A 12,742-nucleotide genomic window follows, 5' to 3' on the forward strand; every position below is an offset into this window, starting at 1 on the left:
CTCACAGTTTCAGTTTTATCTATAAAATGGAGATGATTAGGGGCACCTGGGTGGCTCAGTCAGTTGAGTGTCTCACTTTGGCTCAGGTCATGATCTCACAGTCTATGGGTTCGAGCCCCCCGCATCAGGCTCTGTGCTGACAGCTCAGAACCTGGAGCCTGCTTCGAATTCTGTGTCTCCCTCTCTCTGCCTCTCCCCAGCTTGTGCTCTCTCTCTCTCTCTCTCTCTCACTCTCTCTCAATAATAAATAAATAAACTTAAAAATATAGAAAATGGAGGTGATTAAACATAGTTTAAGAGAAATAACATTTGTGGTATACCCAACAGGACAGGTTTCAATTATTCTCTCTTCTACTGGAAGAGATTCCATTCCCCTATAAGTAAGAGAGAAGACTTGAAGTCTCCCAAGAAGTAGAACATCCCTCCTTTCCCCACTCTTTCTCCTCCAGCCCCTCTCCCAGGGACTTCTTTTTTTTTTTTAATTTTTTTTTCCAACGTTTTTATTTATTTTTGGGACAGAGAGAGACAGAGCATGAACGGGTGAGGGGCAGAGAGAGAGGGAGACACAGAATCGGAAACAGGCTCCAAGCTCTGAGCCGTCAGCCCAGAGCCCGACGCGGGGCTCGAACTCACAGACCGCGAGATCGTGACCTGGCTGAAGTCGGACGCTTAACCGACTGCGCCACCCAGGCGCCCCGCTCTCCCAGTGACTTCTTACCCCTCGGCTTCTTTCTGCATTCAGTTTCCCATCACAAAATGGAACCACTGGGCCCAGTGTTCTTTTCAAGAGTGGATTTATAGTTTAAACTATTGCAGGTTTTCCTGTAAATCATCATGCTTGGCACATAGTAGGAACTCATAAATATTTACTGAGTGAATGCAATCTTTTGTTTCCAGCCTGACTGACTTCAACATCTGCACTTCAGTTTAACCCCATCACCCCATTTCAGTCCCGTAATCCCAATTTAGGCAAGTCTAGGAGATCAACCCAGCACACGAGCAAAGCGGATCCACTCTCCCTTCTATAGACAGGTCAGAACAAAATCCCTCCCTCCACTCCCAGAGACATGCACTTCCTCTCCTCAAGTTACCAACTCTCCTGGGGAATCCGGCTAGCAGTTAACCCTTAGGTCCTCAAACCATGTCAATATGAAACAGGAATCCAGCCCCAGATTCCTCTTACCCTCTGTGCAAACAACAGGCTCTGAGGAAGTAAAAATGCACCAGGCCCTCTTTGGGAAGAAAACAGCTTCTCTGAGCTGTGAGATGAAAGTACAGGAAGCCTGAGAAAGAAAAGGGAGAAGAGGGGCTGAGCAAGGGGGAGAGCCAGGCAGTTTCTTATCCAGCTGTTTCAATTGCATTTGGCCCAAGTTGCAAATTTACCTTCTGACCACGAAAGCTGATTGACTTGTTCCCTCTCTTCAGACTCAAATCTGAGAAACAACTTCTCCTCACAGCTTGTCAGAAGGGGATGGGAATCCCAGCTGCTCTTTGCAGTGATGCCTGAAAATCTTGCTTTACCTTTGGGAGAGAGGGGCGGAGTCCAACCTAATGGGAATTAACTCCACACACGCTGGAGGTTTCAGATCCAGCCTCAGACATGCAGGCACTTGAAGTAGCTTAGCTGGCACAGACTCCCCCACCTCCATCCTCACAGCTGCCAAGTCAGCTGTGTGTGTGGGCGCGCGCGTGCGTGCGCGCGCGCGTGTGTGTGTGTGTGAGTGTGTGTGTGTCTGCCGAGGAATAAAGGTTCTCCTCAACTTTCCTCAAAAGCCCGAAATAGTCCCCACCATATATGTCAGGTAGTAGACCTAAATGTCTAGAAACGCCAGAAAACACACGCCTGAATGGAGTAAGACACAATAATCTTCTTTTCCCAAACCAATTTCCACTGTCTGATGTTCCAACAGAGCAATCTATGACTCCAAGATGTAACGAGTTTACATTTAAGAAACTTAAAATCACACATTGAAAAAGCTAAATAATGCTTCCTAAAAATAACAGCACCAGCAAAAGTCAGGGTCTAAATAATCGCTTTTGTGCTTGGGAAGGTAGCTGAGAGGTCTGGAGATTGTTGGAGTGCTGCCTGATGGTCTGATCCAGCCTGATGTCATCTCTCCCACCTGTGAATGTCCCTGGCGCTCCATATTATTTTGGGAAACTTATCACCTTCTACCTTGTGTTAGTTTTTTTGCATATGTGTCTCATTTCCCCTCCCAGATGCTGTGTGAATAGGGAAATTTGTTAAACAAAATGAGTTGTAAGGAGGAATGCTAACCAGTTTAACTTAATAGAGCATACTAGACTAGTCCAAAGTATCTTTACTTCTATAATGTCCTACTTGCCTTCCTAGAATGCTATCAAGGTTTTCGGGCCTGTTTTCTAGCACTCTGTGGCAATCATTCAAAAGAGGAGAGTAAATTAACCAACAGTTCAACACACTTGTACCACAATTATTTAATGAAGTTAAAAGTTTTTCCTGCCTGCTGTGGATACAAGTGGGCATTCTGTCTTTTATCGGTGACAAACCACATTCCCATCTGTAATAATGGCTTACTAAGGCAGTTTCTGGGGGAGGGACAGATGACCTCTTAGGTAGAATGTCAGATTTTTGGCAGCATGAGCTCCTGAGATAAGTTTTATCATCTCCCAGTTGTTGTCTCTTTAAGAATCACTGCTTCAGATATAGGGCTGCATAAAGAGAAATGTTACACCCTCTATCACTAAAAATAACTCAATATTAACATCCACATCATAACTATGTATAAGATATGGCTGAAAATTTTGACATAGGAAAAATAATTGATTCCACCAATAAATATGGCCCTTTGCTTAGTGGCTACACCTGTCATTTGGAGAACTGATGACCATTCGCAACTCTACGTAGAGATCGTTTTTACTTATCACTTTTTATCCTCTCTTTCCCTATTCTTCCAGTTCCTTTAAGTGGAATAATATGAAAACTGAAACGTTTACTAAACAATTCTCTAAATTATTGGGCAAAGTTTTGTTTCCTGTTCTTAGTTTAACAGTTGATAATTGTCTTAGGAAAAAAAATTGCTCGCATCTTGTGGCTGTAGGTAATTTTTCATTGAAAATGCTCTTCAGCCCTACATGAATAGACACTTCTCCAAGGAAGACATCCAGATGGCCAACCGACACATGAAAAAATGCTCAACATCACTCATCAGGGAAATACAAATCAAAACCACAATGAGATATCACCTCACACCTGTCAGAATGACTAACATTAACAACTCAGGCATCAACAGATGTTGGCGAGGATGCGGAGAAAGAGGATCTCTTTTGCATTGTTGGTGGGAATGCAAACTGGTGCAGCCACTCTGGAAAACAGTATGGAGGTTCCTCAAACAATTAAAAATAGAACTACCCTATGACCCAGCAATTGCACTACTAGGTATTTATCCAAGGGATACAGGTGTGCTGTTTCGAAGGGGCACATGCACCCCCATGTTTATAGCAGCACTATCAACAACAGCCAAAGTATGGAAAGAGCCCAAATGTCCATCGATGGGTGAATGGATAAAGAGAATGTGGTATATATATACAATGGAGTATTACTCAGCAATCAAAAAGATTGAAATCTTGCCATTTGCAACTACATGGATGGAACTAGAGGGTATTATGCTAAGCGAACTTAGAGAAAGACAATATCATATGACTTGACTCATATGAGGACTTTAAGATACAAAACAGATGAACATAAGGGAAGGGAAACAAAAACAATATAAAAATAGGAAAGGGGACATAACAGAAGAGACTCTTAAATATGGAGAACAAACAGAGGTTTACTGGAAGAGTTGTGGGAGGGAGAATGGGCTAAATGGGTAAGGGGCTTTAATAGGAATCTACTCCTGAAATCATTGTTGCACTAAATGCTAACTAACTTGGATGTAAATTTAAAAATAAATTAAATAAAAATAAATAAAATAAAATAAGATAAAATAAAACAAAATAAAATAAAATGCTCTTCAGCCCTACTTTCATAAGATCACATGGGCAGGATTGAGAAGGGAACACTTCTTGCATTTATTTAAGGGATAAGAAGATATATAGTATTTTTAATAATGCTAAAATGGGTATTGGTCAGGGACCCAGGGAATACCTAAACTTTGTCTTTGGTCAGTCTGGAATAAGAGATCCTGCAAAGACAAGATATGGTGATGGATGATTCTGATATCTATCCACCCCCATCCCTAGTTTGCAAAACATTACTCTATGCAATAGAATTTCCCAAGCAAAATCAACACTCCCACAACATTTTGCAGTCTAGACAAAGGGTCAGCAAGCCAGAGACTGTGTTATGCGCCAACTCTAATAGGCTGCCTGTTTTTGTAGTTTTATTGGCATGCAGCCACAACTTATTCATTTATGTATCATCTATGGCTGTTTTCATGCTACAATTGCAGATTTGAGTAGTTGTGACAAAGATCTTATGGTCCACAAAGCCTAAAATATTTACTATCTGGTGCTTTACAGAAACAAACAAACAAACAAAAAGATGCTGACCCCTGATTTAAACCCACACCAACAGACACATTATGTTAATTATTAGGAGAAAGGGATTGATTGAAAAGGAAGGGCAGCGGAGTGAAATAAAAAGAAATCCTGCTTGCTTTCATCTTTCTTAATGTGCGAGTCAACCCTCACCAGATTTTAGAATCTGTGAAGTTAACAACACACTAGAGATCAGTGTACGTCAAATATTCAGTAAGTTCATTAAAATGTATTTCTCTGTTAACTATCCTTTGAACCTGTGTTTATGTTGTTTGTCAATATACCTTAGCTTTTTTTTTTTTTACTGACAACTTCATTGAGATTTAAGTCACATACCGTAAGATTCACCCTTTTAAAATGAAGAATTCAGGTTTTTTTTTTTTTTTTTGGTGTATTCCCCGAATTGTGCAACCCATCGCCACTATCTAATTCTAGAACATTTTCATTAACCCAAGACTAAACCTCATACACATTAGCATATACTTTAAGTTATTTTTTGTTCTTTTGTCAGAGCTGCTTCTTAATTGGGGGCTACTTGTTTTTATTTTAAATAAAGTTTTTTGTTACTATGGGTGCATGTTCTTTTCTAGTCTACAAGAAAAGGCCATTTAACCACTTACACCATACACAAAAATAAACTCAAACTGGATGAAAGATCTAAACATAAGACTGGAGACCATCAAAATCCTAGAGGAGAAAATAGGCAACGACCTCTTTGATCTCAGCCACAGCAACTTCTTACTTGACAGATCTCTAGAAGCAAGGGAAACAAAAGCAAAAAATGAACTATTGGGACCTCATCAAGGTAAAAAGCTTCTGCAGAGTGAAGGAAACAATCAGCAAAACTAAAAATCAACCGACAGAATGGGAGAAGATATTTGCAAATGACACATCAGATAAAGAGTTAGTATCCAAAATCTATAAAGAACTTATCAAACACAACACCCAAAAAACAAATAATCCGGTGAAGAAATGGGCAAAAGACATGAATAGACACTTTTCCGAAGAAGACACCCAGATGGCCAACAGACATGAAAAAGTGATCAACATCATTCATCAACAGGGAAATACAAATCAAATCAGGATGAGATACCACCTCATACCTGCGCAAATAGCTAAAATTAACAATTCAGGCAACAACAGAAGTTGACGAGGATGCAGAGAAAGAGGAATGCTTTTGTATTGCTCGTGGGAATGCAAATTGGTGCAGCCACTCTGGAAAACAGTATGGAGGTTCCTCAAAAAATTAAAAATAGAACTACCCTATGACCCAGCAATTGCACTACTTGATATTTATCCCAAGGATACAGTAGTGCTGATTCGAAGGGGTACATACACCCCAATGTTTATAGCAACACCACTGACAATAGCCAAAGTATGGAAAGAGCCCAAATGTTATCAACTGGTGAATGGATAGAGAAGATGTGATATATGTATACAATGGAGTATTACTCAGTGATCAAAAAGAATGAAGTCTTGCCCTTTGCAACAACGTGAATGGAACTAGTGTATTATGCTAAGCAAAATAGTCAGTGAAAGACAAATATCATATGATTTCACTCATATGTGTAATTTAAGATACAAAACGGATGAACATAAGGGAAGGGAAGCAAAAATAATATAAAAACAGAGAAGGAGACAAACCGTAAGAGACTCTTAAATACAGAGAACAAACCGAGGGTTGATGGCCGAGTGTTGGGTGGGGGGATGGGCTAAATATTTGTTGGGATGAGTTCTGGGTGTTGTATGTAAGTGACGAATCAATAAGTTCTATTCCTGAAATCATTATTACACTATATGTTAACTTACTTAGATTTAAATTAAAAAAAAAAAAAAGAAAGAAAGAATTCTTGGCTCTGGAATTTTAAGTGTATTATGGAAATAAATCCCCAGCTGAGTTTATCATTAAAATTAAAAATATATCTAGATTTAAAAAAAAAAAGAAGGAGCCATTTATTTCTAGAGGCATTTCTAGACCACCATTGCTCTTGAACTTTGGAGAGTTCGCATCTAAGTGCTTGCAAATTTAAAGCCACATAGACTCCACGACCTGTCAACCATGCAGGTTGAACATAGAAGGTACACCTTGCCTATGCCATAGTTTCAGTTCTAGACTGAAAACCTGGAGTTGAAACCTATAGTTACTTTTCTATAAAACTCAGAACTGACAACTATTTTGTGGATTTTTTTTTTTTTTTTGGTCCTCAGAAGATGAACTGATAATGTTAACTAATGATGTGATGTGCTCATAAGTATTTAATAACTAGATTTGGGTGGCAGGGGAGCAAGAGAGCCCTGATTTGTGGCATTTGATTATTCCTATGGTGTAAGTACTCCCACCATGGCCAATTGCAAGCTACCAACTTGAAGTCAATAAAAGTAGAGTTGGGAAGATACATACACAATCTACTGTCACAAGCTGGAACAAGCCAGTTCCAGCACACCACTGGAACTCCGATCTAAGGAATTATTTCAGTCTTAGTTTGTGTTGATTTATAAACCATATACAACATAAACCAAAATAGGATAATTTTTATATGTTACACATAGATGGCTGTCCACTGCACACAGTCAGCTGCCACTAAAACATTTAACAAATATGCTCCTGTATCAATTTGTAAGCTTTTAGAGTGCAATGTGTGTATTATACAGAAGCAAACCAAAGATAAATTGTTCGTGAATATAGAAGGAATAGAATTTCATTCCTAAGGCAGTGTCCTAAAAGATTTGTTGCTGCCAGCTTTAACAACTTTTGAGAGATGCTCTTTATTATATTTGTAACGGATGAAAAATAAACCAGGTTGTAAATACCCCCCCATTTTTAACTTAAATTATATACCGCGTTTTCAATCCAAATTGTATGGTGTAAGTTAAGGTAAATTGCATTATATTAGCAACTATGAGTATCTTTCTGTAAGTGTTTGTTGAGTGTTCTGTGAGTGTATATTGAATATGAATAAACTTTTAAAAAGAAAAATAGAGAAAGTTTTCATTCAGATATTTAATGAAACTCTTAAGAAGTCTGATATACCAGATGAAGAGAATGCATCACCCATGCTGATTCTTGCCCCTCTTGGAGAAAGGCAACCTGCAAACAATTTCCTATCACCAACATGCACCGGGCACTGTGTTCAGTACTGGAAGCACAAGGGTTAAGAAGATAGACAAGGTCCCTACCCTTATGAAGTATAAATTCTATTCAAGAAATGGAAAAGATTAAACAAGCAAGCAAACATGATAATAATGGACAGTGATGAATACTGAGTGATTAAAAATTAGTGATATTAATGGAACAATGGCCGGGGCGGGGGAGTGAGGGAGGCTTACCTTAAATAGAAGAAACAGGGAAGGCTTCTCTGATACAGCATGGAGCTAGAAACCTGAAGGATGAGAAGCAGGAGAGGAGCTGGAAAAGTTGGGAGATGGTAAATTCAAAGGCTTTCAGGAGGGGAAGACCATGGCATGGTAAGAAACTGAAAGGCCAGCAGGGCTGGTGAACCAAGCAAAGAGAGGTACCCTATAAGGCTGGAGAAGTAAGCAGAGGGTAGATCATGTAGGGATTTGTAGGATTTCCTTCTAAGTAGAGCAACAGACGATGGGTAGACCTTCCATGAACTCAGTGTGGCATGCACATGCAAAAATAGGTTGTAAACGTTGGTAACTGTGAAAAAATGGGGTAAACCCTAGGCTGTTGATGTGGCTGATCTCTAGGCCTCTAGGCCTCTAATACAACATAATTTTCGATGTACCTCTATGAAAGCAGGAGCAGCTACAGGAGAAAGTGGCCTCCAACTCCTGTTTTTATCTGAGGGCTTCCAAGGTACTACTGTTCACACATTTGTTAGTAGTAAACCGAGGTTTACTACTTAGGCCTGAAGTTTACTACTTTATTTCTTAGGCTACCGTGACCTATTCTGAGTCATTATCCTCACCAGTCTTTGACCCTTGACCAGGCTTGAGGTCTGGTCTGGCCTAAGTCAGAGCAACGGGAAGCCACCATGTGGGTTAAAGCATTATCTTTTTTTTTTTTTTTTTTTTCAACGTTTATTTATTTTTTGGGACAGAGAGAGACAGAGCATGAACGGGGGAGGGGCAGAGAGAGAGAGGGAGACACAGAATCGGAAGCAGGCTCCAGGCTCTGAGCCATCAGCCCAGAGCCTGACGCGGGGCTCGAACTCACGGAGCGTGAGATCGTGACCTGGCTGAAGTCGGACGCTTAACCGACTGCGCCACCCAGGCGCCCCAAGCATTATCTGATTCATATGTGAAAACCATCTTCTTGTCAAATATAGAAATTTTTAACATTTCTAGGTCATTCTCAAGGTTCTCTTCTTCTCTTGGTAATGAGCTTGCATTTACAACTTCCAAACTTCACTTTTCACTTCCCTTTTGACCCCTGCATTCAAGGTACCTGATGCTGAACTAATTATGAGATTGATTTGCCTAGGAACAGAAAATCCGCTCTCTCACACTCCAGTTATTCGAGGTTTGACTAGAATTCTATTCCTACGGCAGTGTCCTAAATGATGGTCCAGATAGCTGAAAGAACAAACGGTCTCCTCCCAGGTCTCTTAACAGTATTTCCTCTGCCATGCTTCCCCATTTCACCTATTCCACCACAAAGCCATCGGTGTCTTTTGAGGCCTTTCTAGCACTAACACCCCTGTCTTCATAGCCAGCCAAACAATTTGGAGGAGTGACCACTGGTGGCCTGTTTTTCTAAACTACCCTGATTCATTTTCCAGAGGATAATCTAACTGGCTTATAAGAGTTTCCATGAAACAAGAGAAGCAGCATTCCAGAACCAAGAAATCCTTATTATACTTGCCTCTGCTTCCTGAAGCAAGTCACGGAGCTTTGTCAATTTGGAGACCTCATTAACAAAGACTGGTTTCTAGGTATCCAGTTGGTTATTATAGCGTTACTACACTTTACTAGCTTTGCTTAGTGGTGTAACCAGTCAAACTGCTTCAAATAGACCTGGGCAACCACACTACAGAAGGACATTAAAAGAGCTGAAAGGGTGAGTGTGTTCTCCTACCATTTTGGTATTGGCTAAGAAGCTGAAGGAAAAGTGAGGGTTACTGGGTAACCAAAATATGCTCAGGAAATGAGATGCAGAGCTCAGGAAACATACAACAGCATTTTCCACAGGAGCAATCTGATAGGGCTATGGCTGGCCAGTAGAGACGGCACTATGAGCCAGACTACTTGCCAATGGAATCCCATGAAGCAACAGCTGCAGGGAGCAAGGAGCACACAATGGGAAAGTCTCTGCTCTATGAACCTCCGCTATGTTCTCTAGGCGTTTGGGTGCTGGGGTAAGACCACCTAATGGCACCTTTGGGCACATTTGCCTAATGACCTATAGTATGCACTGTGTTTTCTTGACAGCTGTGAGTAAAATACAATTGGCAGCTGAAGAACTGTGTTCTATCTCTCTCCGGGATGTAATTCTCCTTTCTGGGGAGTCATCATAGGCCCATCCGTGATTCTGAAATGCCTTCTGTCTGGAAGACTTGCCCAGGAGGCTGTCATCACGGATATTTGCTGGGAACTGTGAGCAGAGCAAATAGAGCCTCATCTTTGCTAACAGGACCTGCTTTTTCCCACGTAACCGTCCCTTAAATTTGAATAGTAAATTTGATCCTCACGACAGCCTTATGAAGAAGGCATTACCTCCATTTCCAGGGCAGGAAACTGAGACTTAGAAAAGTTACATGGCGTCCGTGAAGCCAGAGAGTTCTTAGGTCTACTAAGTGACAGATTCAGATAAGGACTTGAAGACAGAAGACAGGCTGGGTGCGCACAGAGGGAAGGCACCAAAAGGAGTAGGAGGGAAAGGGAGAGATGACGGGTGACTCCTACATTTTTGCTTTGAGACCCTGGGCGCACAGAGAGATCCTTCTTTAAGATAAGAATAAAGGCAGATTACGGTCTGATCTCCCCACACTCTTTCTCTTTGGTGAAGGACAGTGAAGAGCAGTAGGTAATTGTGTTCAGCTTGGCTATTAGGTCAGAAGCATCTCTGGAACATCCCTAGCATATAGTACACAGGTGGCTCTATGGGTAATCCTGGCTGAAAGTTCAAGTGTAAAAGACATAAGCCCGAAGAGTAGATGATGGGACCAAGGTTCTTACCAAATATGTGGACCAAGGACAGAAACAATCCTGATAAATATCCACAAGGATCTGTGAAGGAGACAAAGATTGCTCAATCCTCCTCTTACCGTCCTGTTTCCCACACACCACAGCCTCTCAAGAATAAGAGCTGGCTCAGGAAGAACTGTCTCAGGAAGGACGTGGGGACAATGGAGGTTGAAGGGGGCAGAGTGGTTAAAAGTCCTTCAGTGTTAAGTGCTTTATCGACCAACTGTCGTCCGGAGGTAACCAAGGATGAGCCGTGAGAAACCAGTCTCACTCAAACATGCAATTGTGCTTCCAGCTTGTCTAACAAGTTGCTTTTGATTTTAATGCCTTTTAAGGGTCCACTCAGTAACTGACATTTGCAGTACTTGGCAAAGTACCATCAACACTAGTACCACCTGATTTTCTTCATGGAATTCAAAGAAATTCTGCGGAATGGCAGGGAGGCGGAAAGCAAGTTCGAGCACCTTGGATTTGGCCTTGAACCGTCTCCTGTGTCTTTCGTCTTTACCTTGTGGGATGCCACAAGCTGAATTAAGCTGTGGGAATCACTCCACAAATCAAAGATTCTCTGTTTGACCTTGGGGGAGTTACTTTTACCCTTCCCAGAACTTAATTTTCCTATCAAGGGGCAAACATGAGAAAATTAAAAACTGTTCTCATATCCTGCAGAGACCTATCGTACGTTAAGTTGAAAAATGATCTGGAGGACATTTTGTCAGTGTCGCACTACTGATGGGACCACTGTGTTTATTCCACAATGTCCGTTGACTGCCTATTATGTGTCAGGCACTCGAGATACAGTGACAAAACAGGATAGACAAGGTCCCTGCTCTCCTACAACTCACATCCTAGTAAGGAATAAAGCCAATAAGACAAGTGAACAATGAATAAAATAGAGTGGTAAGTTCGAAAGCAAAATAAAATTTGGTCATAAGATAAGAAGTTAGGGTAAGAATAAGGGCAACTCTAGATTAGATGCAGGAGTTGGGAGAGGCTCTGAGATGATATCTGACAAGAGATATAAAAGATCAGAAGCCAGGCATACAAAGCTCCAAGATAAGAAACTTCCAGACAGAAGAAACAAAATTAAGAGCCCTCAAGTCATAAAAATGCATGAAGTGGTTAAGAAACTAAAAGCTGACTGAGGGCAACTGGGTGTCCACGTGTAAAAGAGAGAAGCTACTTCATCTCACACCATATAGAAAAATGAACCCCCACATGGATCAAATGCCTAAATATAAGAGCTAAAATGATAAAACTCATGGGAAAATACGCAAGCATAAATCTTCATGACCTTGGATTAGGCCAAATATTTTAGATAGAACACCAAAAGCACAAGCAACAAAATGAAAGTCGATAAATTGGACGTTTTAGAATTCAAACCACTTGTGCATCAATACTATCAGGAGAGTGAAAAACAACCTACGGAATAGGCGGAAATGTTCACAAGTCATATATGTAATACGGACCTAGGATCCAGAATACGCAAAGAACGCTTACAACTCAACGACAAAAAGACAAGCAACCCAATTTTAAAATGGGCAAAGGACTTGAGTAGTATTTCCCCAAAGAACATACGTAAATGGCCAATAAGCACATGAAAAGATGCTCAAACTCATTAGTAGTTAAAAAAATGCTAATCGGAACCATAATGCAATACCACTTTACATTCAGTAGAATGGCTATAATATTAACAATGATAATAGTAACCATGGAAAATATCAAGGGTTGGAGAGGAAGTGGAAAATTTTGAACCCTTGTACTTAGCCCCTATTAACCATCAATCTACTTCCTTTTCCTATGAATTTGACTAGTTTAAATACCTTGTGTAAGTGGAATCATACAGTATTTGTCTTCCTTTGTGACTGGCTTATTTCACATGACATAATGTCTTCGAGGTTCATCCATGTTTTAGCATGTGACAGGATTTCCTTATTTTTTATGGCTGAATAATATTCCACTTGCATGTATGTCTAAGTTTGTTAAGGCTGCTATAACAGAAGAGCATAGACTGGGTGGCTGAAACAATAGAAATTTATTTCTCACAGTACTGGAGGCTAGAATGTCCAAGATC

This window comes from Lynx canadensis, chromosome X (genome assembly GCF_007474595.2).
Source record: "Lynx canadensis isolate LIC74 chromosome X, mLynCan4.pri.v2, whole genome shotgun sequence".
Classification (NCBI taxonomy): Eukaryota; Metazoa; Chordata; class Mammalia; order Carnivora; family Felidae; genus Lynx; species Lynx canadensis.